At 46.6% G+C, this 26,889-nt stretch overlaps 1 long non-coding RNA gene across 2 annotated transcripts in view; it reads left to right on the top strand.

Moving 5' to 3' along the window:
• The window catches only part of LOC128055429 (uncharacterized), a 122,965-nt gene extending 103,269 nt beyond the window's left edge, over positions 1-19,696 (top strand). For both annotated transcript variants that reach the window (XR_008200111.1, XR_008200112.1), the window contains exons 3-4: positions 19,153-19,249; positions 19,482-19,696. This is a non-coding gene — a long non-coding RNA (uncharacterized LOC128055429). The remainder of the gene's footprint in view (positions 1-19,152; positions 19,250-19,481) is intronic.
• The last annotated feature ends 7,193 nt before the right edge of the window (positions 19,697-26,889 follow it).

Genomic DNA, 26,889 nt, shown 5'->3' with positions numbered 1-26,889 from the left:
AGACATCCTTGAAAAGGCTGTAGATTCTGGGGGAAGAGGTGACAGGTGGCCTGGGTAAGGATTATTGTGAAAACAAGGGACTTCCCTGGTGGTCCCGTGGCTAAGACTCCATGCTCCTAATGCACAGGGCCCAGGTTTCTATCCCTGGTCAGGAAACTAGATCCCACATGCCACAACTAAAGATCCTGCATGCTGCAACTACAGATCCCCTATGCTGCAACCAAGACCCAGCGCAGCCAACTAAATATGTTTTAAAAAGAAAAAAAAAATCAATAAATGGGGCACACTATTTCCGTATCCCACTGCCTCTATCAGCTGCATCCACAGAAATGCATCTCAGGCCAGGGCAAACCCATCAGCAACAACTTCTCAGCACACATGGTTCTGAGCAGGCATCAGAGAAAATGCAAAAGAGAAGCATGTGTTCTTTGGCTTTTCTTTTTTCTCTCTGTTTCACCAGGAACAGGCATGCTCTTTATGGTGGGTGCTGTAGGCAGCAGGCATGAGGGTGCAGGCCAGGTGCACAGCCCTTCCTCCTCCTCTAGCCATGAGCAGCAGTGAGTTAAAAGCCTCTAAAATCAAGACTAGTGCCTGTGCTCACATCTGATTCATTTAGTTTGCTTCAAACTCTAGCCCAGCCTACAGAGCGCAAGGTGTGGCAGCCAGGAGAGAGATTTCAGGTTGGAGATAAACAGGGCTAGAATTAAGAAGTAAACTGATAATGGGGGAAGGGGGCTGCATACAGCAATTCCACCCCATCCCATCACCAGATGAAAACCTGCTCTGAGAGAGGGAGGTGTGTAGGGGTTGGTTATGCAACTGCATGTAAACAGTGGGTGCAGTGTCTGGCATTTAATAGATGCTGCTTATGATTATCATTGTCTTCTCCTATGCATAGAACTGAATCATTCTGCTTCATTTAAGATATTGGGTAAATGCTTCAGGTGTCAGCTTTGGGGGTGGGGGTGGGGGTGGGGGTCGAAGCGGTCACTTCTTACCTAGTAGCTGGTTCTTTCTACATCAATGCTAGGGTCCCTTTGCCTTAGAGAAGTCAGACAGAGGCTCCCCAAACCATCATTCTCTCCCATACCGTCTGGCTTGTACCTTGGAGAACAGGTTGGTCTCTCTCTTCTCCCCAAGGCGTTTAAGGCAGGAAAACTGGGAGAAATTGAGGGACTACAAACAACCAGCCAAAGAAGGCATTGCTCACCTCTGAGGTGAGTACTGTTTCTACCTCCATTTGACTAATGAGGAAACAGCCTTAAAGAGGTTAAGTGCCTGGTAAGTGAACAGAGTAGGAATCTGACATAAGCTGTCAGAATCCAGGGCTCTTGCTGTCATCACTGTTTATCCTGCTTTTCCAAGAAACCACATGCCAGCTGTCCCCAGCTCTCCTTTTCCTGTTCTAAAGCAGCTGAGTGCATCTTCATAGCTGGGGACTGCAGGGTATTAAACAGGAGACCGCACACATCTCATCACTAGTGTGCCCAGGCGCACACAAGCTCTCCCCGCCCTGGCTGTTTCTCAGCACCAGGGCTGCGCTCCCAGGAACCAATCGCATCCTTTGTCTGCTTTGACCGAACTCGTCGCTGTTGGTGGGAGGTGGGTAAAAGAAGTATCCACTCATCCATTCATTCACCAATAGTGATAGAGCCTCTACCCTGTGCCAGGCTCAGTCCCGGAGGCTGGAGATAAAGACAGAAACAAAGCCTCTCTCTTCTTGGAGCTGACAGCCTGCTCAGGGGTGAAAGACAAGCCAATTTCATGGAAATTCTCATAGGGGTTGCACCTGTTGATTGGAGACAGAGCAGGGTGGTTCAAGAAGGCTCCCCGAGTCCCTGAGCCAAATCCTGATGGGAGAGTAATCAGAGGACCTTCCAAGAGATGGATCAGCGTGTATAAACACACAGTGATGAAATAAAGAAGAAGAAACAAGAAGCTATGAAAAAAGAAAAAGAGCAACATGGAATGACTAGATCAGTCATTCTCAAGAGGGGTGATTTTGTCACCCAGAGGATGTATGGCAAATCTGGAAACGTTTCTTCTTTTCTTTTCTTTTTTGCATATTACAAGTATGTGTGTGTGTGTGTACACACGTGGGTTCCTGCTACTGACATCTAATGGGTAAAGGCCAGGGATGCTGTTTAAAATCTTACATTGCATAGGACAACCCTCCACAACAAAGAATGATATCTGGCCCAAGATGTCAATAGTGTTGAGGTTGAGAAATCCTGGACTAGATAGACTATATATATATATATATATATATGTTTGGAAGAATATAAATATGTTTTGCATACGATAAAGGTGGCATTCCAAATCCAGTGACTCATTCAATAAATGGTGTTGAGATTCCTGGGTAACCATCTAGAAAAATATTAAGTGGAAGCCATGGGTGCTTATTTGTTCAGTCGTGTCTGATTCTTTGCAACTTCATGGACTATGGTCCACCAGGCTCCTCTGTCCATGGGGATTCTCTAGGCAAGAATACTAGAGTGAGTTGCCATTTCTTTCTCCAGGGGGTCTTTCCAATCCAGAGATCGAACCCACTTTGGCTTTCCTGTTACGTGGATGCTTTACCACTGAGCCACCTGGAAGCCCTATCATACTATATACCAGAATAAATTCCAAGTGGATTCAACATTTAAATTCTGATAAGAAAACAACACAAGTACCAAGACAAGACATGGGAGAATTCTAATTCCTACTTATGACTCAAAAACCATAAGCTAATAAAGTAACAAGTTGATAAATTCACCTAATAAAAGTTTAAAAAAAATTTTAGAGCTTGTGCATGCCAAACAAGCAAACTTGTATAAGCAAAGTAACAAACAAATGAAAACCTGCAAAGAATATATGCAACTTGGCAGAAAGAAGTCTAATCGCCTTAAATTATGAAAATATAAACAAATCTCTAGAAAAGATTCATAAAAATACAAGCAAAAGTAATGAAAAGACAACTTACAGAAACAAAAAGAAATCCAAATGGCTACGTGCTGAGAGGCCTCTTGTGTTGTTTAACCTATTAGCTTGGCAAAAACACAAGTTTTGAAAATACACGGTTATCTGTGAGGACTCAGACATTGCCATCCATTGCTGGTGAGCATGTCCACTAGGACAGACCCAAAGGGCAATTTCACAATGTTTGTCACAATAAACCTGGGCTTCCCAGGTGTCGCTAGTGGTAAAGAACACGCCTGCCAATGCAGGAGAGACAACAGACGCAGGTTTGATCCCTGGTTGGGAAGATCCCCTGGAGGAGGGCATGGCAACCCATTCCAGTATTCTTGCCTGGGGAATCCCATCGACAGAGAAGCCTGATGGGCTACAGTCCAAAGGGTCGCAGAGTTTAAGTCATGACTAAAGTGACTTAACATACACACACACACACACACACACACACACACACACACACCCCCAAATAAATGCATACACCTTCTGACCCAGCAACCCTCCTTCTTAGAGCTGACCCTACAGAAAAATCTATTTGATGCATATAAAGTGACATGTGCACATTATTATAAATTGCAGGAAAAAATCGTAAATGATTTAAATGGTCATTAATTGAGAACTGGTTGACTAGGTTGGGGTCAGCGAATTGTCATTAAACTGGCCTTCTGCCAGCTATTGTAGGACCTGAAGCTATGAATCATTTAAAAAATTTTTAATGGTTGAAAAAAATCAAATGAAGAATTCAGTTTCATGATGCGTGAACATCATATAAAATTCTAACATCAGTGTCCATAAGTAGAAGTATACGGAACACAGCCAGGCCCCTTTGTCTACACCCAGGGCTCCGTTTGCACCACAGCAGAGGGGAGTGGTTTCACAGAGACCGGATGGCCCCTAAAACCTCAGATATTGACTATCTGGTCCTCACAAAAAAGTTTGCCAGATTACAGTGTATCTAAGCAATTGGATACCACAGAGCTACAGAAAACAATGAGAAAGCTCTTTATGAATTGCTGCAGAGAAGTTTCTAGGCTATTACGACTAAATGTTTAAAATGCAGATATAGAAAGTATGACTTACATGTTCTCATTTGAGTAAAAAAGGGAGAAGGCTACACATAAAAATGATCTGGAAGGAAATATAAGAAATTAATAAATAGTGGTTAGGAGCATAGATTATTATGTATGTGTGTATTGGTGTCATCTATTCAAAAAAGTAAATTAAAAATTATTTTTAAATGTACACTCTGACAGAGAAGAACATGGATTTAGGCCACTGCAAATACGTGGGCCTGGCAGGAGCGCAGCTTGTGAGGGGCTGGGGGCGGTATGTGGGGTGCAGAGAAGGTTGGAGAAGTCTACAGGGACTGATGGCTGGGCCAAGGAGTTAGCATTTTCACCCATCCAAGGCCAAGGGCAAACAGGATCAATTTGTGCTTTAAAGAATGAGATTCTAGAAAGCAGAAAAGGGTGGTTGGACAAGGCTTGGGCTGGTAGGGAGAAAAAGATGTGCTTTGTGGGGAGGACCTGGGAGGCTGGGGACCTAGAGCGAAAGGGAGGCTTACTTTTACTATAAATGCTTTTGTCAGATTTATGCATGCACGCTCATTTCCATGTGCATTTATTTCCTATAGAAATCATTTTCTTTTTAAAAGCCCTTCAGACCAGGTGCGATGAGGCCTGAAATGTGTCAGTGGTGGTGGGTGGGGGTGGGGAGGAAGGAGAAAGTCCAGAGCAGAGTTGCCAGAACTGACCAGAAGTGGGAGTGATGGGCCTGGAACTGTGCCCACACCTCCAAGGACCTAAGGAACAGAACCTTGTAGGGAGGAGGGCAGGAGAATATAAAGTTCAAGAGTAGAAAGTTCACCTGCCCCAGGTGACTTCGTCTGGCTTCCTAAGCCACAGCACAGGTATCCTGTAGGTACAATATACTACCCAGGCATTCTGCACCTTTGATTCCACTTTGTCCCAAGCAGGACGTCTACAGTCTGGACATGACCTGGGCAAAGCCCCATGTTATGCAGACTCTAAGGTCCAGCCCAGGCCACCAGCAATCCCACCTGGCCTCTTCCTCCCATCTCCTTCTAGCGTTGCCAACCCCTTCCTTCCTCATTGCTTCAAAGGGAATCATCACACAACCAAGCTAGGACTTCTCTAGGACTCCTCTGAGTCATTAACTTTCTTTTTATCTGTACATGCTATGCTTGCCCCACTGACAGTGCACCACCAGCTCTTTGGAGGCAGACTTAAAGGCTTTGTGACCTCCCAGAGCCACAGTATTTCTTTTCTTTACGGTAGGTGCCCATGAATGTGCTGACTGGCTGGTTGATGGGGACTCCCCTGTTGTCTTCTCAACAGCACCGCCAACATACCTGCCCTCCCAACACATCCCACTCCTACTCTGCAGAGCCCATCTCCCACTGAAGGAAACTCTTGCCTGGCCAAGAAGTCGAGGGTCTGCTCAGTGTTCACCCTATTTCGTTGGCTCTCCACATTCAGCTCTCGTTTGCCTAGATAAGTGCGTGCTAAGTCACTTCAGTCCACCCTATGGACTGTAGCCTGCCAGGTTCCTCTGTCCATTGGGATTCTCCAGCCAAGAATATTGAAGTGGGTTGCCAGGCCCTCCTCCAGGGGATCTTCCTGACCCAGGGATCGAACCCTTCTCTCTTATGTCTCCTGCACTGGCAGGCAGGAGATTCTTTTTAACCACTATCACCAGCTGGGAAGACCCTTTGCCTAGATAGTATGAGCCAAGCAGAAACTCAGTAGCCAAAAGCTGTCTTTAGGCAAGTGCTCTGTTTGGCCTCCTACACAAAAGGGAACATAACAGTGAAAATGATAGTAAGCAACAAGGATCATCACTGTTTCAAAGAGACATCAGTGCCAGCAGCTCCCGTGAGACCCTGGCGTGTCAGTCACTTTATCTGCAATCAGAAAATGAAATTCACCTGCCTCTGTAGGTAGAGTGCTCATAAACACTTAGAAAACTGGAAATGACTTTATAACTGCCACTTACTGCTGTTGTCCATAAGAACTTTGTGATCACAGCCCTCGGGATCCTAATATGCCACCGGTCCTTGTGAGGGTGTACTCTCAGTGCAATGAAATTAAGCGGGTACTTAATGGCAACCTCAGCCCAGATCCCTCGACAGAAAATAAACGCACAACACAGCTCCTCTGGGGCACTGAGGATGGCTGATCCCCGCCAGAAGGGGTGGGGCCTGGAATGAAATGGCATGGGGTCAGGGTTGGAAGTCCTCGGCTCCCTTCCTTGCAGGCAAGGCAGATGCCAGGCAGTTCAGGGAGGAGCCTGGGCATCTGCCACTTTCCCCGCCCCCCACCTCTTCCTAAGGGAGAAAGTTCTTTTCCTTCCTGCCCCTTTGGGCAGAGCAGAAATTGAGAAAAGCTACTTGTTCCTAACAAGTTATATATAGCTCAGCAACTGACTGCCGGGTCTCCAGCTTCAGGTCCGGGAACGGCCTTCCGGCTGCCACACCCGGACAATTGTCCCAGTTAGCAGCAAAACCGGGGGGAATCTTCTAGTGGCCCTTTATGCTTGTGGCGTAAACTGAAATAGCCCCCTTCTCGGAGAAGAGGATGTCACTGCAGCCACAATTATCCAGAAAGGGAAGCGGGGTCAAGTTGCCTGAATAATGTGGGGTCCGGCGCCACCTAGTGTCCACTGTAGGGCTTGGCGCGCATCCCGCTCCCTTGATAGGGTGTTTTGGAAACTGACTCCAACCGCCAGAGGGACTGAAACAAGGAAACGGTACCAGACCTCAGGGCTGTCCTCAAGCCCACGACGAGGGACTGTGATTTTGGTGGGAGAAACTGAGACGTTATGATCCTAATGCGTCATAGATGGGGGTGTTGGGTGAAGGGACGGGGGTGTCTTTCTCTTGGAAGGAAGCTGAGGTGATTCACAAGTAAATTTAGAGTCTTGTTCCCAGAAGATTGGCTTGGCTTTGTCAGCTTGAATATTTTTGCTCACACTAAGGGGGAAAAAACCAATAATACCAGTGCTATTTTATGACTTTTGTGCTTTTCAAACTAGTTTCTCAGTGTTCCCCCAGAGCCAGCATATGGCCTATTTGCAGAAGTCCTTGTAAGCTGTCTCATCACTGAACCCACTCCTGCCCTCTTGCTAATGTCTTTGTGGGACAAGCAGTCTCCTTTTATTATCCTCCCACTTCCTGGCTGCCTCAAACCCTCTACTAATCAAAGCCACCTTTTGCTCTTTGCTTCACATCATTCGTTTAAACCTCAGAACAGCCCAGAGAGTGGATGTTAATATTCTCATTCAATATATGAGAAAACTGATCCATGGGGAAGTTAAGTGACTTACCCAGATCTGTCAGCTAACAAGTGGAGGTGGGATTTGAACCCAGGTATTTAGCTTAAAAACATTTCACCAAAGTATTCTATCTGACACAATTGAAGTGACTTCACATACACACACACACACACACACACACACACACACACACACACACACACACACACACATTCTATCTGCACCATGAGGGGGTAGCCAGCTAGAGCAGAGGAAGCTACAGAATACAGGAGGTTCTGGAGGACATAAATGTCCCTCCAGCTCAGTGGACACTTCCTACTTTGGACCAGCCCCTGTGACCCCAAGGCTTGGCTGGACTCTTGGTAAACACCCTCCTTCCTGCCAGCATCAGTCTCCCCGCACTCCCCCGCCCCAACACACACAACCCCAACACAAACACTTCAGCAGACATTCCTCCACACTTGGAACCAGCCCAGAGGAATAGTGAGAGCAAAGAGCAGGGACCTGGCAAACGTTCAGAATGCCAGGAGAATCATGGATTTGTCTGATTCCCCGGGCCTTGGCTTCCTCCAGTGGAAAACTGGGAAAATTCGCTGCTGGCTGCTCCCTTCCGCTCCCCCCTCCACCCTTTTCTCTGCTCCCCACCAAAGAGACATCCCTCCAGAGGAAGGTTAAGTAAGGCTACTCTCTGGAGTCCTCTGAAACAAAACTGTTGCTGAAATACACAGATTCAGAAATGAAGTTTAAATGGATAACATGCTGCTGCTGCCGCTAAGTCGCTTCAGTCGTGTCCGACTCTGTGCGACCCCGTAGACGACAGCCCACCAGGCTCCCCCGTCCCTGGGATTCTCCAGGCAAGAACACTGGAGTGGGTTGCCATTTCCTTCTCCAATGCATGAAAGTGAAAACTCAAAGTGAAGACGCCGATCTCTACAAATGGGGTAAATGTGCTGGCTGCCGTCAGCCCGTGAGAAGTGGTTTGGGGTATTGGGAGGAGCACAGGATTCAGAGACATGGACTGAAATCCTCAGTCTGGCACCCCCTAAGCTGAATGACTTTGGGGAAGTCACTTAACCTTTCTGAGCCTCAGTTTTCTCATTTGCAGGATGAGGGCAATTTTTAAACCTATAAGATAATAAACAGGTGCTTTATAAAGCCCTGCAGAGTAGGAGGTGGCATATGAAGGAAAGAACTGCAGGCATTAGGATTTAGGTGAGAGATTTTTATTCACTTTACCCTTTCCTTACTCATCTCACCCCGCCCCCAAAAAGAGACCTTCTCTTACAAAATGGATCTTAACACACACACGCACACAAGGTCTCAAGGTCCCTGTGGGTTCATCACTTTTTTAGAGCTAAATGATCTTGGAAAACAGCTTTTCCAATAAAGACCCAGTGGCCAGGGACCACTGGACACACTTTCTTCAGAGGAAGCAGAAAAAACAGAAGCAGGAAGGTCTATGGCAGCATATCCATTATTCGCAAGAGGAAGGTTCAAAAAGGCCATTTTCTCTGTTGCCAGCTAATAAAGGCAGATGTCTGTGGCCGGCACGGGAGCAGACACGTCCATAGCAGCCCAGCAGAGCTAATGCATGTGAGGGAAATTTAAAAACCCCGTTAAAAGAGCTGGAGGAGTATGGCGTCCTCTCTCCCAGGGGTGAAGCCAGCTTGAAAAACTCTTGATTTCTTCACATGCTCCATTTCTAATTTAAGGCATCTCCACCCTGTTTGGAAAACTCTGTGCCTCTCCACAGAGGGAGGAAAGAGCTCCAGAAGAGAGACTCAGGAAGAACAAAGACCTCATTAGGACCCATCTCTTATTCTGACAATGCATTCCCCAGAATCTCTATTGATGATCCCTGGTACAAATGAAGTGGTGATTAAGGATCTAATGCAAATAATCTGCAGTTTAGTAACTCCCTTTGTAATTGAAATTTACTAAATTAAGCCTGAGATTTTTTAAAAACTGGGTATCTTTTTTTTTTTTAATTCATCCAATTATAATGCCCCACCCCCTTCTCCCTGCCACCCACCCCTCTGTAATGTAATTAGTTAAAAGTAAGCTCCACCATGCCGGTGATGATGAGCTGCCTATTGTGTTCAAGCTGGCCCTTGCTCTCTGAAACGCTGGTGTCTAATAAACAATCCCCAGGAAGCAAATGAGGAGGGGTGTCATGTATCAGCCAGATGAGGAGGGGGTCATCATCAGTCAGGCTGCTGTTGTATTATCACACACAGGACACAGAAACGGGGCTGGTGGCACTGGTGATGCTGAACACAGAGATTTCTCAGTTTCTCTCTCCTGGTCCTTTCCTCTGATTTGGAGCCAGCTGAGGACAGCTCCGGAGAAGGCAATGGCAACCCACTCCAGTACTCTTGCCTGGAAAATCCTGTGGACAGAGGAGCCTGGTGGGCTGTAGTCCATGGGGTCCGCGAGGAGTCGGACAGGACTGAGCGACTTCACTTTGACTTTTCACTTTCATGCATTGGAGAAGGAAATGGCAGCCCACTCCAGTGTTCTTGCCTGGAGGATCCCAGGGACGGGGGAGCCTGGTGGGCTGCCGTCTATGGGGTTGCACAGGGTCAGACATGACTGAAGCGACTTAGCAGCAGCAGCAGCAGAGGACCGCCCAGAGGAAGGAGTGGATGATAATTGCTTTGTTGGGGTAGCAGAGGGTTTAGACTCAGGAGCCACAGGGTTTAGGGGAGATCAGAAACCTGTCTCTTTTCTTACAGGCCAGAGAGAAACTCAAACTGAAACAGCCCCGGGACAGCTCTGAGTCCTGTCCTCTGCCACTTGGTGCAATCACCACTCGCCTTAGTAGGTTTCTCCCCAGGGGAGGGCCAGGCCCACCAACTTCAGCCTGCCAGATGGGTACATGGAGGAGCCTCGTGGCTGCAGACGGGGACCCCCGGAGGTGCTCCAGCCTCCCCATCCTCACCCCCAGTTTGGCCAGACAGTGAAGGCTTCCCTGGTGGCTCAGATGGTAAAGAGTCTGCCTGCTGTGCAGGAGACCCAGGTTTGAACTCTTGGTTGGGGAGATCCCCTGGAGAAGGGCAGGGCCACCCACTTCAGTGTTCTTGCCTGGAGAATCCCATGAACAGAGGAGCCTGGCAGGCTACAATCCATAGGGTCGCAAAAAGTCGGACACCACTGAAGCGATTTAGCATGCCTGCCTGCATAGACAGTAAAAAGGCTTGAAGTTGTCCTGAGGACACGTGACCTTCCAGACGCACACCTTGGTTGTTTTATTGGACTCAGATGAAAAGACCTGTTCGTCTTTGAAATCAAGCTCCAGTTTCCTTGAGCAGCGGGCAGGACTGATGTCTGAGAACAGGAGCAAGCCTCCCACACTTGACTCCTTCATTCTCCTCCCTTTCTCTCCCCTCCCACCCTCCAAAACTGTTAGGGAAACATAGAAACACTTGGAGCTAATCGGCCCTCTCCTTCCAAAGTCCAAGGCTGCAGGTCCATCTGAGAACTCTGTAAAAGGCAGCTCTCTGACAGGCAGCATGGACAGCAGAAAAATGCTTCCTTCCCACCCCTTTGTTTAAATTTTTTTAAAAACTGTGATATGATTGGTACGTACCAGTGTTATTAGTTTTAGATGCGCAACGTAGTGGTTCGCTATCTGTACGCCCTGTAAACTGGTCACCACGCGAAGCCTAGATACTTCGCTTCATCTCACATGGTTTCAGATTTTTTTTTTTTTCGTGATGAGAACTTTTAAGATCTATTCTCTCGGCGACTTTCAGGTGTCTAACACAGCATTACTAACTATGGTCACTGCATGGTACATGACATTTCCAGGACTCACATATTTTACATCTGGAAGTTTGTTCCTTTGACCCTCCCATCACCCCTTTCCATTGTGTGTGTGTGTGTGTACACGTATGTGTGTGCCCCTGTTTTCCCTTCATCAGGTCCCATCCCTAGTGTTTGAAACTTTAGTAAACGTTTAGCTGAATAACTTCTGTTGGCACAGACAAGCAACAGAGTTGTTTCTGGAGAGCATAATAGGTGTTTTTTTCCATTTGTAAATCAGATTAAAAAAAAAAAAAGACAGACAGTGGCAATCTTGTCTCCAGATAAGTTTGTACTTAAAACGCTGGCCTGAACTCACATTGGTGTATTTTCTCCCATGCCCAGTGTGAGGCCTGGCACATGGTAGGTATACAATATACATTAGCTGAGTGAACGAGTGAAAACATGACTCATGTTCCAAAACTTTTCGTAGCTTCTCAATGGTACAGGGAAAATGCCCTATGTCTGCGCTATGTGCATGTCTGACTCTTTGTGACCCCATGGACTGTAGCCCACCAGGCTACTCTGTTCATAGGGATTCTCCAGGCAAGAATGTTAGAGTGGGTTGCCATGCCCTCATCCAGGGGATCTTCCCAACTTAGGAATCGGACCAGGGTCTCCCGCATTGCAAGCGGATTCTTTATCAGCTGAACTACCAGGGAAACCCTAAGTGTCGAATCTGGCCTTCGGGATCCTGCAACCAGATGCCAGCCCACCTTGCCTACATGGCCCCCCTAGACATTCTCTGAACGTGGACTGCACGAGGCCAGACATCAGAATCATCTGGAAGGCCTGTTAAACACAACCAGCAGGGTCACACCCCTGAAGTTTCTGAATTAACAGGTCTAGGGTAGGGTGGAGAATTTGCCTTTACTCACAAGCTCCTGGATGCTGCTGTCAAGAACAGCACTCTGCCCACACCTCTGCATTGCCACCAAAGGCAGCTGTCCCCAGCATCCCACCAGTCAGTCAAGGTCAAATGCTACCCGATCAACAGATTTGAATGTGTGAGCAGAAATCTCTCCACCACCCTCCCACAGGTCCTAACTACTACAAACCCCCACGCCCACCAGGACAGTTCTCATTTTATCTGTTCAGCTATATCTTCCTGACCCCTTGCAGGTCTAAAGCTCCTGCTTCTCTTAACCCACAGCTGCCTGATCTTCTGCTTCACTCTTCACACTCAGAATCCTAGTCACCATTCCCCCTCCCTCCCCACCAGAGGCCAGCGGAAACCCCACTCCCCAGCCTTTCCAACCTCTCAAGAGAGAGCTCCACCCCGTGGATTTGGAATCATATCTCCACGATATACTGAATTCCCCCAGTATAGTGATTTCCTCACCTCCCTCTCTCTGGTGGAGCTCCTTGAAGGCAGGAGGCAGGTCTCAAGCCTTTTCCACTCCCCCTGAAAGGGCCTCGTCCCACATGGCCTTATAACCCGAGTGAACTTGCCTACTCAGATTCCTTCCTCTCACTGAGACTTTGCAGAGGACTCAGTGAAGCACCTGATACCGCACTCACCCCGGGGACTCCAAAGGTGAATGAAACACAGGAAGTGCCCTGGGATTAGTGCCTGTTTTCCAGTTTAAATTTCACTGCTCATTATGCCCACTTTGCTTTCCTTCCAGCCCCTGGACTGACCACTGGGTGTCCTTCCTTGTCTAAACAAGTGAGGGGTCCCCGTCACTAAGACCCGGTTCCATTTCTCAGCCTACTTTTTGTCTCTGAGACTCGGAAGGGAAGGGGATATTTGGGGGTGAGCCACATGGTGTAACTCATCCAGGACAGGTGAGAGGAAGATGAAAGGAGATGTTCTGCAGCCGGTTGAAACATCAGTGACTAAGACCTGGGAATGGACCAAGAACATTACCACCTCTCAGCTGTGGACTCCTGAAAGGGCACGGCCTCATCCCATCCTCCTGTCATACAGGCTTCCAGCTTCATGTTCTCACGTCCTCATGATCCCAACAGTACGTTACAGAAACCCAACTCAAGTCACTTAAGCAAAAGAGGAACTTTTGGCTCACCTTTGTGACTCAGCTCAGAGCAGCTGACAGAACTGCGTAAGGAGCTATTAAATAGGAATCTGGGTTTAGGGACCAAAGTTGGCCGCAAGTGTGCCAGGACTGTCTCTCTGTCCACCCGGTTTTCATTTCTGCACATTTTTGCACGTTGACCTAACTCTTGTCTGCCGCAGATAAGGGACGGGGTACCATGATCAGCCCAGTCTGGGTTCCATACCTACCAAGACCATGTGAAATGGGAGGACTGTTCCCTAAGGGAGAGATGGGTGCCAGGCAGACTAACACCAGACATCCACTACAAATAGTTACAGCTTGTAACATGCCAGGCACTGTGCTGTTTTACATACATGATCTCATTTGATTACTAAGCTAATTCTACAAGGCAGGTCCTATGTAAGACATTTGCCTTTCATACAAATGAAAAGGCACAACACAAATCGTAGCTATGTCCTTTCTGCCAGCTCCAGTGCTGGGTTTGGGACACGCAGAAAATATGATCTGGAAATGAGAACACAGTTTCTTTGGAAACAAACACTTTCCTTAGAAAGAGGACATGTAAACCAATGTTTTTAGCTCTGGTTATCTCTGTACCAGGAGCTACGAGGCCAAGACCATAAATATAGTTTAGTCTCTTGTAAATGTTGTTTTATGTTTCCAGTAGTTAATTCTGGATAATTTAAATCTCTCTACTAAGCCACCATCTCCGTGAATCTACACTGAAGGGAGGTGAGTCTCATCGTGGAAGATCAAAGGGACTGCCTTCCTTGTTCCATCCAGCCAAGAACACACATCCCTGGGGACAGCATTGTAAAGGATGGTCAGATTACATCAGGATGAGGCATGGGGTTCTCTCTGCAGGCAGAGGGTGTCTACCATCAGGAGAAGTTTTCATGGATCCTTGGACTCTACTCCTCTCTGTTTTGTATCCATGCCCATTTCTTACCTGTATTTCCTCCAAGCAGAAATGGGCTTTGAGACTTGTTCACAACTTTACCACTAAGAGAAAATGGACCATAACAAACCCTGAGTAGCATTGACCTATGTACAGTACCATGTGTAAAATAGATTGCTGGTGAGAAGTTGCTATATAACACAGGGAACCCAGCTTGGTGCTGTGTGATGACCTAGAGGGATGGGATCGGGGAAGGCTCAAGAGGGAGGTGAAAGTGAAGTCGCTCAGTTGTGTCTGACTCTTTGAGACCCCATGGACTATAGCCTACCAGGCTCCTCCGTCCATGGGATTTTCCAGGCAAGAATACTGGAGTGGGTTGCCATTTCCTTCTCCAGGAGATCTTCCCAACCTAGGGACTGATCCCAGTTCTCCTGTATTGTAGGCAGATGCTTTACCATCTGAGCCACCAGGGAAGAGGGAGGTGATGTATGTATAATTTGGGTGATTTGAGTTATTATATGGCAGAAACCAACACAACATTGTAAAGGAATTTTTCTCCAAGAGTTGACTCATTGGAAAAGACTGATGCTGGGAGGGATTGGGGGCAGGAGGAGAAGGGAACGACAGAGGATGAGATGGCTGGATGGCATCACTGACTCGATGGACGTGAGTTTGAGTGAACTCCGGGAGTTGGTGATGGACAGGGAGGCCTGGTGTGCTGCACTTCATGGGGTTGAAAGAGTCAGACATGACTGAGCAACTGAACTGAACTGAACTGAACTGATGGCAGAAACCAACATAACATTGTAAAGCAACTTTCCTCCAATTAAAAGATAAATTAAAAAAAGATTAAAAATAGTAGACGCTGGTGGCCGTCTGCCCAAGTGATCTTATGTTCCACCGGGTGTGGCTCTTCAGGTGCCAAGATTCTCTAGGGCTAAGAATAGCCTCTCCAGTGTTTCTACTAGTTCGCAACTTCATGCAGTTGCAGGCACAGCCTCTTAGGTTTGCCATCACATCCCGACTCCTATCACAGTGGCTGGTACAATAGGTGCCCAATAAATGACTGTTGAATAGATGAATTCCATTCTCAAGTGATGCCTCAGGAAACGATTGAAATTAGTTGGTGACATTGAGCCAGGGTCAGTGTGCTGGCCACTGTAGTTACAAGCAGAGGGGACCATCTTTCTTAGTTTCAAGGACCCAAGTTTGTCAAAGACACACACCCCTGTTCAGTCCCGAAGGTCCTACTACTTTGGTTTCCATTAATGCAAATGCCAACTCTTTGGGTAAGTATTGTCATAAATTCTCTAATATTCTGCTATGTGTTTGTTTAGTATAAACATACTGTTCACATGCTTCAAATCTAGGGCAAAGAACATTCAACTGAAGCCAAATGACCAGAATTCATCTGTTCTATTTCCACTAGCAAGAGCCAGTATTTACTGAGCACTTACTATGTGCCTGATGCTTTTATGCATCATCTCATTTAACTTCAAGAAAATACTATGTAAATGGTGCTATAAACACCTCCATTTTACCTATGAGTAATGTGAGAATTGAAAACCCATGGACAGAGGAGCCTGATGGGCTATAAGTTTGCAACCATAAGGTCGCAAAGAGTCAGACACAACTGAGCGACTGAACACACAAACACACAATGTGGAGATTCCAGGGGATGAGCACCTAGTTCAGTGCCACAGAGTCACATGATAACTATTGTGAACAAAGCTGTGATCCATCCGACTTCCATGCTGATGTTCTCTGCAGCAAATCACTCTGTAGCCTTGCAAGTCATTGAGCCTCACCTTTGTCTTCCTTCTAATAGGTATACAAATCATCTCATGGGATAAATGTTATGTTGTGCCATTGTGTAAACTGTGTCGATGCTTCATTCATCAACAAACTTTACCAAACACCTGCTCTGTGCCATTCACCCAATGATGAATGAGTATGTCCTTGCTCTCAGAAGGCTCACAATCTTATGAGTATTTCCCCTGCTTAATGAGACTCGAGGTTGTATCTGTACTCACTTGAAGAGTCACCATTGCTTTATGACACCCCTGTTCTTCTGGAAGAAAGGCAAAGGTAAAATTTAAGACTAATGGTCAGACGACTCCTACAAATAATGGTGTAAGAGAGTGGTTAATCAGTTCAAATAGCTCCTTGCTTTCCTGGCCACATGACCCTCAGTATATTACCTGACCTCTTTACAGCTCAGTTTCCTTATCTTTAATGAGGGTGATGGGGGTAACGTTTAATAATGAGTGTAAAGAATTAAGTTCAATGCCTGGCACATAGCAAACAGGTAGCAGGAAGAGCAATGCTGGCCACAGTAGGGACGAGTGTATGAGCACATGAAAGGGTGGCCATTGCCTAGAGGGAGGACAGACCCTTAGGAAAGTGGGGAGGAGACCACCACTTCCTCAGAGAATAGGGAGGGTGCCTTTGGAACCAAGCATCAGTGCCTTTAGACAGCTTTCACTTACAAAAGGTAACCAGAGGAAAAAGGGCCAAAGCACCAAGCAATAAAATCTGAATGTGTTCAGTTCAGTTCAGTCGCTCAGTCGTGTCCGACTCTTTGAGACCCCATGAATCACAGCACGCCAGGCCTCCCTGTCGATCACCAACTCCTGGAGTTCACTCAGACTCGTGTCCATTGAGTCAGTGATGCCATCCAGCCGTCTCATCCTCGGTCGTCCCCTTCTTCTCCTGCCCCCAATCCCTCCCAGCATCAGAGTCTTTTCCAATGAGTCAACTCTTCGCATGAGGTGGCCAAAGTACTGGAGCTTCAGCTTTAGCATCATTCCTTCCAAAGAAATCCCAGGATTGATCTCCTTCAGACTGGACTGGTTGGATCTCCTTGCAGTCCAAGGGACTCTCAAGAGTCTTCTCCAACACCACAGTTCAAAAGCATCTCAATTCTTTATCCACATTGAAAACTATAGTTTGTTTGCAGGTAAAGAATATCAGGTATTTGGGTTAAACTTTCAAATTCAGCATCTCATTAGATCCTCAAAACACCCTCCATGCCCCTCCAGGCACACAGGAAGAAAATAAATATGATGCCCAATTTACAGATGGTGAAGTTGAGGTTCATGATGTGCAGCCATTTGTTTGAGGCCACACTGTTAGGAGTAGTAGAACTGAACTAACACCCAGTGCTCAGTCCAAGGTTCAACACCATCTTCCCAAGCAAATCTTTGTGGAGAAAATGGAAAAAATGTGGACCCACATCTGAGTCTCTTTAGAAGCTTTAAAACTGGATTCCTGGGCCCTCCTGAGACTGTCTAAATAAGAATCGATATGTATAGGAGTGAACTTCCCTGGTGGCTCAGTTGGTAAAGAGACCGCCTGCAATGCAGGAGACCCAGGTTCAGTTCCTGTGTTGGGAAGATCCCCTGGAGAATGGAATGGCTACCCACTCCAGTATCCTTGCCTAGAGAATTCCATGGACAAGGGAACCTGGCAGGCTAGAGTCCATGGAGTCACAAAGAGTCGGACACGACTGAGCAAATAACACTTTCAAGGAAGCTTCCTCAGGGAAACCGATGCAGTTGGGCTGGCAGGGTGGATTAGGGTCTGGAAGCCAGTCACAGAAACAGTAATGCTGTGTTTGTGGCCATAAGAGGCTTTGGAGGCACATGCCAGCCCCAGGCATGTCCAGCTGCTTTGGCCAGGACAGTCGCAGTAGACCACAGCTGGGGTTATACCCATCAAGAATGCAGCCACTGCTCTTGCCCTGCCCTATCCACCCTCCAGCTGTGACCAGCATCAGCATGCCTCCCCTCCACCAGGCACCCCCTACTGATCCACATGCTCAAACCCAGCTTAAACCATCCTGACTGCTTAAACCCTGGACTGACTGACAAACGTTGCCTGATTCCACTGCATTGTCCACCTTTCTCTGTTCCCTGCAAGCCTTCCTAGAACTGCAGAGGTCCCCTCCTACCACAGGGCTTTTGCACATGCTGCCCCTGCCATCTGCAATGCCCAGGGCTTCCACTTCACTGCCCCATCCCTTCTGATCTCAGCATCATCTCATCAGGGAAGTTGTCCTCAATCCCATCTAGGGTGGAGTCCTCTGTTACCAGTTTTCTTAGGACCAGTTTCCTTTCCTCAGGAGTTCTCATCACTGATTACAATTGTGTATGAGGAGTGTGGCCAATTTTCTTTAGGTCTGTCTCCCTTCAGACCGGCCATGGAGAGAGGCGATCTGTCTCTTTTGTCTGCCCTGCTCATCAATGTCTTAGAGCTTGGCACTCAGTGAGCATGTATGGAATTGTGGAATTGTGTTGCATGATACACAGAAGAGAATAAATAGGCCAGGAGCCTGATGCCTCCACCTCTCCATCCCCAGGAGGCGGGACATCTGAAAGAGGCCCATGTGACTGTGACGATGGAGCCGTCTGGTCATTAGTGCCCTGTCCAAGTGCAAGGTCACGAGGTTTTATCGCCAAGTAGCATGCATAGCAGACACTCCCGGCTTTGTGTTGCTCCTAACCCCGACCCTGACCCTGAGGGACTCCTGCAGTCTACTTCATCTCTGTTTGGTTTGAATTTTTATGAGGTGAATTATTTTTATAATCAGAAAAGGCCATAAAGAGAATTTTTAAGTCTGCCAGAACTGGAGAGGACTCTAGGGCTACATTAGTATTGTCTCTAAAAAATTCATAATTTGCGAGGCACCGTGATGCATTTAATGTATGTCTTTAATCGAAAGTATTTAGAGAAGCCCCAGAAATTTAACTGATGGTTTTTCTGGGCATGCTGAAGTAAGAAAAAGAGATTATGTTATGGTTCAAATGTCCTCAGTGAACCCCACACAACTTGTTACCTTTAAAGGATGGAGCAGAGAATGTGAGAGGTGGACTAGTAAGTTAAGAGCAAACTCTCAGAGAAGGGCAATTGCTGTCTGTCTGACTGATGGCGCCTCCTGAGATGAGCACATGGAGCAAAAACAGGAACCTAGGTCTCTGTGCCAGGTGTTACCAGCCCTTTGCCCCACAAGCCCCTCCTTCCAGGGGCCCCCTCCACTTCATCCTTCCCTGGCCTTTGCCTTACCCCAAACCCTGCTCCACAGCAAGGGAGGCCAGGGATTGAGTGAGATTATTTGATTCTGCAAATCCCTACTAACTTTTTGAAGCCTGAAGATTTAGTAGATGTTTCTGTTTGGCTCTGTTAAAGGATGAAATGACTGCATTTGACTTTTACTCACTGGAAATGATTCCCCCCTTCTCCCTGCAGTGACCCTGTGCTCTGGCTCACTCCTGGCTTCTTACTGGTAAGAATTTCTTTGATTACTCAATTAGCATAAATAAATATCAGAAAACTGTTAAAGAATCCATGCTTTGGGTTGGGTCTAGAGGTTACGGCAAAGGCTCCTTTGATAGAAACAGAGCAGTTAACAATGGAAAAATGGTCAGGAGATCCAGCCCAGCTTGGGTAGGTCATTTTCATCTCTTTTAGTGTCAATGACTCTTACCAAGTGACTTTTCTCCCTTTATCTCTTACAGGCCAGATCCAAGGTGACTCCACCTGCCAACCTGTCATTGAGTTTTGAGCATTGGAGTGGGAATGGGGGGTGGAAGGAAGTTTTAAGCACCACAGATTTGTTTTGGAGAATCAGAGTAAACAATACTTCCTAAATTTAGTGATCAGGTGGGCTAGGAGACTAGCCGGCAGATAAAGAGAAATATGGTGGACAGGTGTACCCTCCTGGTTCTTCTCTGCAAAGTCCCTGTACAGAACTCTGTAAGCGTCTATGTAAGCAGCCCTTAATCTGAACTGTCTATGTCTGCCGCTTGATTGAGGGCTTCCCAGGTGGCTCAGTGGTAAAGAATCCACCTGCCAATGCAGGAGATGAAGGAGATGCGGGTTTGATCACCGAGTGGGGAAGATCCCTTGGAGGAGGAAATGGCACCCCACTCTTGTATTCTAGTATTCTTGCCTGGAAAATCCCATGGACAGAGAAGCCTGGAGGGCTATAGTCCATGTGGTCGCAGAGTCAGATAGGACTTAGCGACTGAGCACACGCATCACTTGCTCATGATTCTATTGGATGGGTGGATGGGTGGGTGGATGGATGGATGGCTACTTTACTCTCAGTATTCATCCACTGCAGCAGACACTGTTAGTCCCTTGCGCATATGAACTCTGTACGCCAAAGGCTGCTTATTTCCCATACCTGCCTCTCTGTCTCTGAGAGCTTTTATCTGGCCGGTGGAGCACATTAGGCCTGGTAGCCAGAAGAGGAGAGTTAATATCCTAGAAGCAGCCTTCAGTCTATGGTGGATGGGAACTTGGTGGATAACCAGCCCAGCTTCCTTGCATCTCAGTCAGGGTGACCGAGGCATGTCTGCATGGTTGCATGGCAACCCAGTTGCCCTCAGTGGTAACTGCTTGATAACGGATCCTCTATACCCTTTCTTTTCGTCCCTTCTACCTTCTCCATTGTCTTTCCAATGGTTCCTAGCATCACCTTCCAAATGAACTACTTGCCCTTTAATATAATCCTTGTCTTAGAGCATGCTTCTGTGGGAACCAGAATTAAAACCTTCAACTTACTGATTGCTCTGATATATGACTGACCAGTCTCCAGGGGTCACCCTTAACTTTCTGTCTGCTTCCTAAAAACAAGAATAATCTAGTTGGAAGAAAAGTGACATTTACCCTCACTGGAATAATATTAAACTGTAAGGAAGTGCAAACTCACCAGATTTTATTGCCAAGTAACGTGCACAGCCAACCTTCCCCACCTTAGAGCACAGCCACTCCCTCCCTGACCAGAGGGACTCCCACAGGCTACTTGATCTCTGTTTGGTTTGAATTTTTATGCCGTGCATTATTTAACCCACACCTAATTGGAATAGTATTAAACTCATTCTTGATTAATTCTCTCTGGAAACTCTCATTAAGTATTTAACAGAACTTCAGTTTTGTTACCAAAGCTGATCAGAATCTGTTATTTAAGGACTGAAAGGAGGACAAATGTACCCACAGCCCATTTTCCTGGTCAACCTTCTTGGGCAACATGATTTTTCTCTCTCTAAGGCAGTCATGTTTGTTAAAGGAACAGTCCTTTTAGCTTTTCTCTGATTATTAAGTTTCTAAATTCTCTACAACTCCTCAGAAAACCTACGATAGTTTCAACAACACTGAGAGTGATGATTCTCTACCCTAGGTGGACACTGGAATCATCCAGGGAGTGTTTATTTCCAGGAATCTTGGAATCCATTCCAGACTAGTCAAAGAGCAGTGTCTGGGCAGTGCTGATTTTAATGTTCTCCAGGGGGGGCCTAATGTACAGCCAGGGCTGAGAACTACTGACTGAATGGGCAGAGCTTCCAAAGCTATGAACACCAGCTGCCCCAGGAAATGCAGCCCTGGGCAAAGCAGGAAGAGCTCAAAGTGTCATAGATGGCAGCCCCAGCGGATAGCACAGGTTGTAACGATCCAGTCTCTGCCTGTGTGGCCCTTCCTCACTTCACTCCACCCTCCACTCACACTTCAATCCCTGCACTTGAGCCAAGAGGCCTCAGGAAGCCTCTCATCAAGCCGCCCACACGCTAATGAGAAAACATCCGCCATCCACCAAGGCAATAACCTTTTGTTCCCATCACAGAGCAAAGAAGAACCTCCCCAAGGAGACTTCAAATCAGGAATTTTATTTTCTCATTTGAAAGTTGTGCAGTTGAGCCTCATGCATTTTCATTTCTCATGCAATTTCATTTCCCTATCTTCCAATCAGGGTAATTTGTGCTCCTGGCTGAACCTTCGGGTATTTTCTCAGCCTGGTGGATGTGGCTGACTTTATCCCTGGGGTGTCGTTCTAGAGAAGGAGTTCCTCATATTCCCAGAAACAAAGAAATCCGAAAAAGCAAAAAAAAAAAAGAGGGAGAATGGAGCCTACAAGCTGTGACATCAGGCTACAATTGGCCTCTATGAAGCCTGGCCCTTAATGAGCTTGGGATCCCGGAGGACTTCTTCAAGCCTGATAATGCTCTCTCATAAAACTTTTTGAAGCCATGGCGATCATTGGGGACTCCAAGTCAAATGGTAACACAATTTAATTAAGTGGGTGCATGAACTTTCTAAGATGTTTGTAGATTTTGGTGTATACATGCATTTTTCTGAGGAGACAGTCTCAAACTCTCAAACAGGCAAGTGACCCCACGAAATTTAAGAATTAGCAATTTCATGATTCCTCCCTCTTTCCAAAGAACCCAAATGCAGATGTTCACTTGAGGGACCAATGCTGAAACTTTTCCATACCCTTGGCTTCCTCCTTCACTCCTTTAGCCTCCAGCAGCTCCGACAGTATGTCTCAGCATGTGAATTCCTGATCTAAAGAAAGGAAATCTAAGGTCACAGACCTCCCAGAAGCAAAAGGTCAAGGGGACAAAGTGACCCAGCTCTAAGGTTCCAGCAGTCCTTCAGAATAAAGAACTGGCATGGGTTCTCAGGTGGCTCAGAATGTTCCCAGCAAGTATTGTCTGAGACGAATGTGCCTCCTGAGGGCTGGATTAGTTAGAGAGAATAACTTCCCTCTCTTCTGCAAGTATATGTGATTATTTTTTCCCATGAATTCTTAAAAAAGCTTGAGAATGTGGTCATCTGTCACTGTCAGGCTTTCCCTGCATTGAAGGGGACATTAAAGAGCAGAGCAAGAGAGAGCTGGAGCCCCCACCCTGGAGACACTTTGCTCCCTCACCTTGGCCAAGTCTCAAATCCTCTTTTGTGATATTGTTCAGTCGCCAAGTCTTGTCCAACTCTTTGCCACCCCATGGACTGCAGCATGCCAGGCTTCCCTGCCCTTCACCACTTCCTGGAGTTTGCTCAAACTCATGTCCATTGAGTCGGTGATGCCATCTCATCCTCTGTTGCCCTCTTCTCCTCCTGCCTTCAATCTTTACCAGCATCAGGGTCTTTTGCAAAGAGTCAGCTCTTCGCATCAGGTGGCCAAAGTTTTGGTGCTTCAGTGTCAGTCCTTCCAATGAATATTTAGGACGAATTTCCTCTATGATTGACTAGTTTAATCCTCTTACTTTCCAAGGGACTCTCAACAGTCTTCTCCAGCACTACAATTTGAAAGCATCAGTTCTTCAGCACTCACTCTTCTTTATGGTCCAACTCTCACATCCGTACATGGCTGATGGAAAAACCATAGCTTTAACTATATGGACCTTTGTCAGCAAAGTGATATCTCTGCTTTTTAATATACTGTCTAGGTTTGTCAAAGCTTTTCTTCCAAGGAGCAAGCATCTTTTAATTTCATGACTATAGTCACCATCTGCAGTGATGTTGGAGCCCAAGAAAAAAATCACCTTGTGTGATAGGGATGGGGTTCTGTGATAGGGGAGTGATTAATGATGCCTGTCCCTCGGGGAGGCAGTGTAGGACTCCGGAAATAAGTTTTATACAGGGAAGGGGCACCATGAGTATGGATGAGGGCTTGGTGGGTAGGGGACACATAGGGAAGTGACATCTAGTGACTGCCTACTATGTGCCAGGCCTGTGTTAGATCCTCGACCCAATATTGTCTGGTGAACAACTGCAGGGCACGCTCAAACGAGTGAGCCACCAGAGCACAGAGCGGCACTGGACAAAGTCCTCAGCCCGAAGGCACCTCCTCGTGAGAGGGGCAAAGTAAATCTTTATATTGCTGGTGACAGTGACTACGAGTCCTGCCCCAGGGTCCCACTCTTTCTGCTCTAGCAGCAGTGTCCAGTAGAACCTGCTGTGATGATGAAAATGTCCTACATCCACTCGGTGCAATGCTGTTGCCACGAGCCACAGCACTTGCCTCATGGTTGGGGGGCACTTGAAATGCAGCTAGACTGACTGAAGAACTGAATTTGAATTTTTAACTAATTTAGATTTATTGTCATTAATTTTCTTAAAAATATTTGTTGGAGTATAGTTGCTTTACACTGTTGTGCTTGTATTATACAGCAAAGTGAACCAGTTATACATACACATGTATCCCCTCTTTTTTGGATTTCCTTCCCATTTAGGTTGCCACAGAGCACTGAGTACAGTTCCCTGCGCTAGACAGTGTGTCCTCACTAGTTATCTATTTAGTGTCAATCTATAATAGTGTCAATAGTGTGCATATGTCAACCCCAATCTCCCAACTCATCTGACCCCCTCCCCCCATTATCCCTTTGGTATCCCTATATTTACTGTCTATGTCTGTGTCTCTATATCTGTTTTGTAAATAAGATTATCTATACCAATTTTTTCAGAATCCACATATATGTATTAGTATACAGAATTTTTTTCTTTCTGACTTACTTCATTCTCTATGACATTCTTTAGGTCTATCCATGTCTCTACAAATGACCTAGTTTCATTCCTTTTTAATGGCTGAGTAATATTCCATTGCGTGTATGCACCACATCTTTATCCATTCCCCTGGTGTCAGACACTTAGGTTGTTTCCATAGCCACTCAGAATCAGTGGCTACCAATACTGAAGAGCAAAGTTCTGGAGTAGCCCTGATTTTTAGCTGGGCACATGGTCACCTAAAATAAAGACTTTGCTTCATAGCCTCTCTTGCAGGCGTGGGGTCACATTTTGGCCACTAGATGCGAAGGAACATGATACAGGCGACTTTCAGGTTATGCCTGAGGGAAGCAGCCCTTCCCCTGGCTCTCGGCTCCTTTTTGCTTAGTTGACGGGAACGTAGCCATGTGCCATCTGGAACTGGGCGATGAAGACAACACCTTAGGGATAGAAGAGCAATCAGATGCAAGGACTCTGCAGTGCCCCAGGTCCAGATCAGACATCTCTGTGTGGAGAAGCTAAAATTCTGTTTCTTTCAGCTACTGTGTTGTGGATCTCTGACATCGAGCCACACTGGTACCCTATCCTATTCACTATGCTGTCCTCCTCTCTCTTACAGAGATTGTGGGGAGCAGATGTCCAAGTTACAACTTTGATCATGTGTTTGCAAAGCTTCTCTCAGATCATTATGCAGCTTAAGGGCAGAACCCCAAAGGTAGAGGCCTCCGCTTAGCAAAGCACCTTGAGGGAGCTGGTAGACTTGCAAAGGTAGATATGAGTTTAGTGGGGAGCAAGCGATGGAGAGCTAGGTGCTGTGCATGAGAAAGAAATTTGAATCTGGAGAAGACTGGCCCGTACAAAGGGAGGAAGGCCTGCGGAGGGGAGAAGAGAGGACCTGGGAAATGGCACCTAGATATAGATAGTACAGGGAATTCTACTCAGTGCTCTGTGGTGACTTAAATGGGAAGGAAGTCTAAAAAGAGGGGCTATATGTAAACATACAGCTGATTCACTTTGCTAGGTAGCAGAAACAAACACAACACTGTAAAGCAACTATACTCCAATAACTAAAAAAAAAAAAAAAACCAAGATGGGTCTAAGGCCAGCAGGAAATTCCCCCAGGTGACAATAATTGATGGGCTTTCATATCCTGAGATTTGTTGTTCCTGTTGTTCTTGTCACCTCTCCATTGCTCCAAATGCTGCTACATACCACAGCCTCCTGTTGGTGGTGCTTTGGCGAAAATGTAGAAATTAAGGTCAGCATGGGACTGAACAGTGAGGAGAACGGAGGACTTCTAGGAAGCAAGACATGCAGTAGGTCAAGAGTGCAGTGGAAGCAAGAAATCTGGAAAAGAGGTGACTGGGAGGCAAGGAAGCTCCTTGGGAGTCCCCTGAGACATTGTAGGGAGGGGCGTGCCGGCTTTCACCACATATGGGGTGGGGATCCTTGTCATGCTGCTTGAGTGCCAGGGAAAAGTGAAAACCCCAGGAGTTTATATAGCCTGTGATAGCCAGGCAGCTGACACTGGTTTTGCAGTTCCCCAAGGTGCTATCCTTTGTCCTTGGCCAGCTCCCAACAACCTGACAGTCAAGCAAGGAAGAGAAACAAATGTCTCCTTCATGCTTGCTCTGCACTGGCCTAGATGAGAGAAGATTTGCTTGCCTTAAATCTAGAGCACACAGTCATTGGGAGAAGTGAGAAAATCTGTAATTGGTCAGAAGGCCAAGATGAATGGTGAGCCTGGTGTTTGGAGACACAGGGAGCAGGAGCTGGGGATTCTGGGTTTGAGCTGGGGCAGAGCCCTGTATCTTAACTGACTTCTGAGGCAGAGGATGTTAACACTTGCAGAGAAGTGTTTGCAGTTGTTACTGCTAATAGTAACACTTGTGTTCTACATCCAAATATACTCTGTTGACACTTGCTCAAATGATGGAGTTTTTGGAGCAGTACCTGGGGCGATAGAAAGGTGATAGGCATTTCTATGGTAACCCTCCCGAATATGGTCCTATCGTTATATTTAGTCAGGTCAAACCATAGACTGAAGGTTGGGATCCATTGGGAGAAAAACATTTGGGAATAATAATCACTGACGTTTATGGCCTATGTTTATTGTTCTATGTGCCAATATTATGCTAAATACTCTATATTCTCTATATTCTTCACAAGCCTATGATGCACATTAACAGATAAGGGAACTGAGACTAAAACAGAATAATAACTGACATAAAGTCACACAGCAATTAAATGGTCTGGCAGGGCTTTGAACCCAGGCCAGCTGCCAGCTTCCATCCACACGCTCAGTCACAGTAATTTCCTACCTCTTTGCTCTGTGGGTGTTGTCCTTGGGCGTTGGGCACACACAACTCTTCAGAACCATTCAGGGCCCTCCCATGGGCACAGAACCTAGAGCAGATACAACCTCAGATAGCACTAGAACCTCAGATGGCAGATATCCTGGGGTAAAAGCTTAGTTACCAGTCACATAAAAACCATCAGTTCAGTTCAGTTGCTCAGTCATGTCCGACTCTTTGCGACCCCATGAATTGCAGCACACCAGGCCTCCCTGTCCATCACCAACTCCCGGAGTTCACTCAGACTCACGTCCATCGAGTCAGTGATGCCATCCAGCCATCT

This window comes from Budorcas taxicolor, chromosome 11 (assembly GCF_023091745.1).
Source record: "Budorcas taxicolor isolate Tak-1 chromosome 11, Takin1.1, whole genome shotgun sequence".
Taxonomy (NCBI): Eukaryota; Metazoa; Chordata; class Mammalia; order Artiodactyla; family Bovidae; genus Budorcas; species Budorcas taxicolor.
The sequence above is the reverse complement of the archived record's forward strand: the minus strand, read 5'-3'. Positions and strand labels throughout refer to the sequence as shown.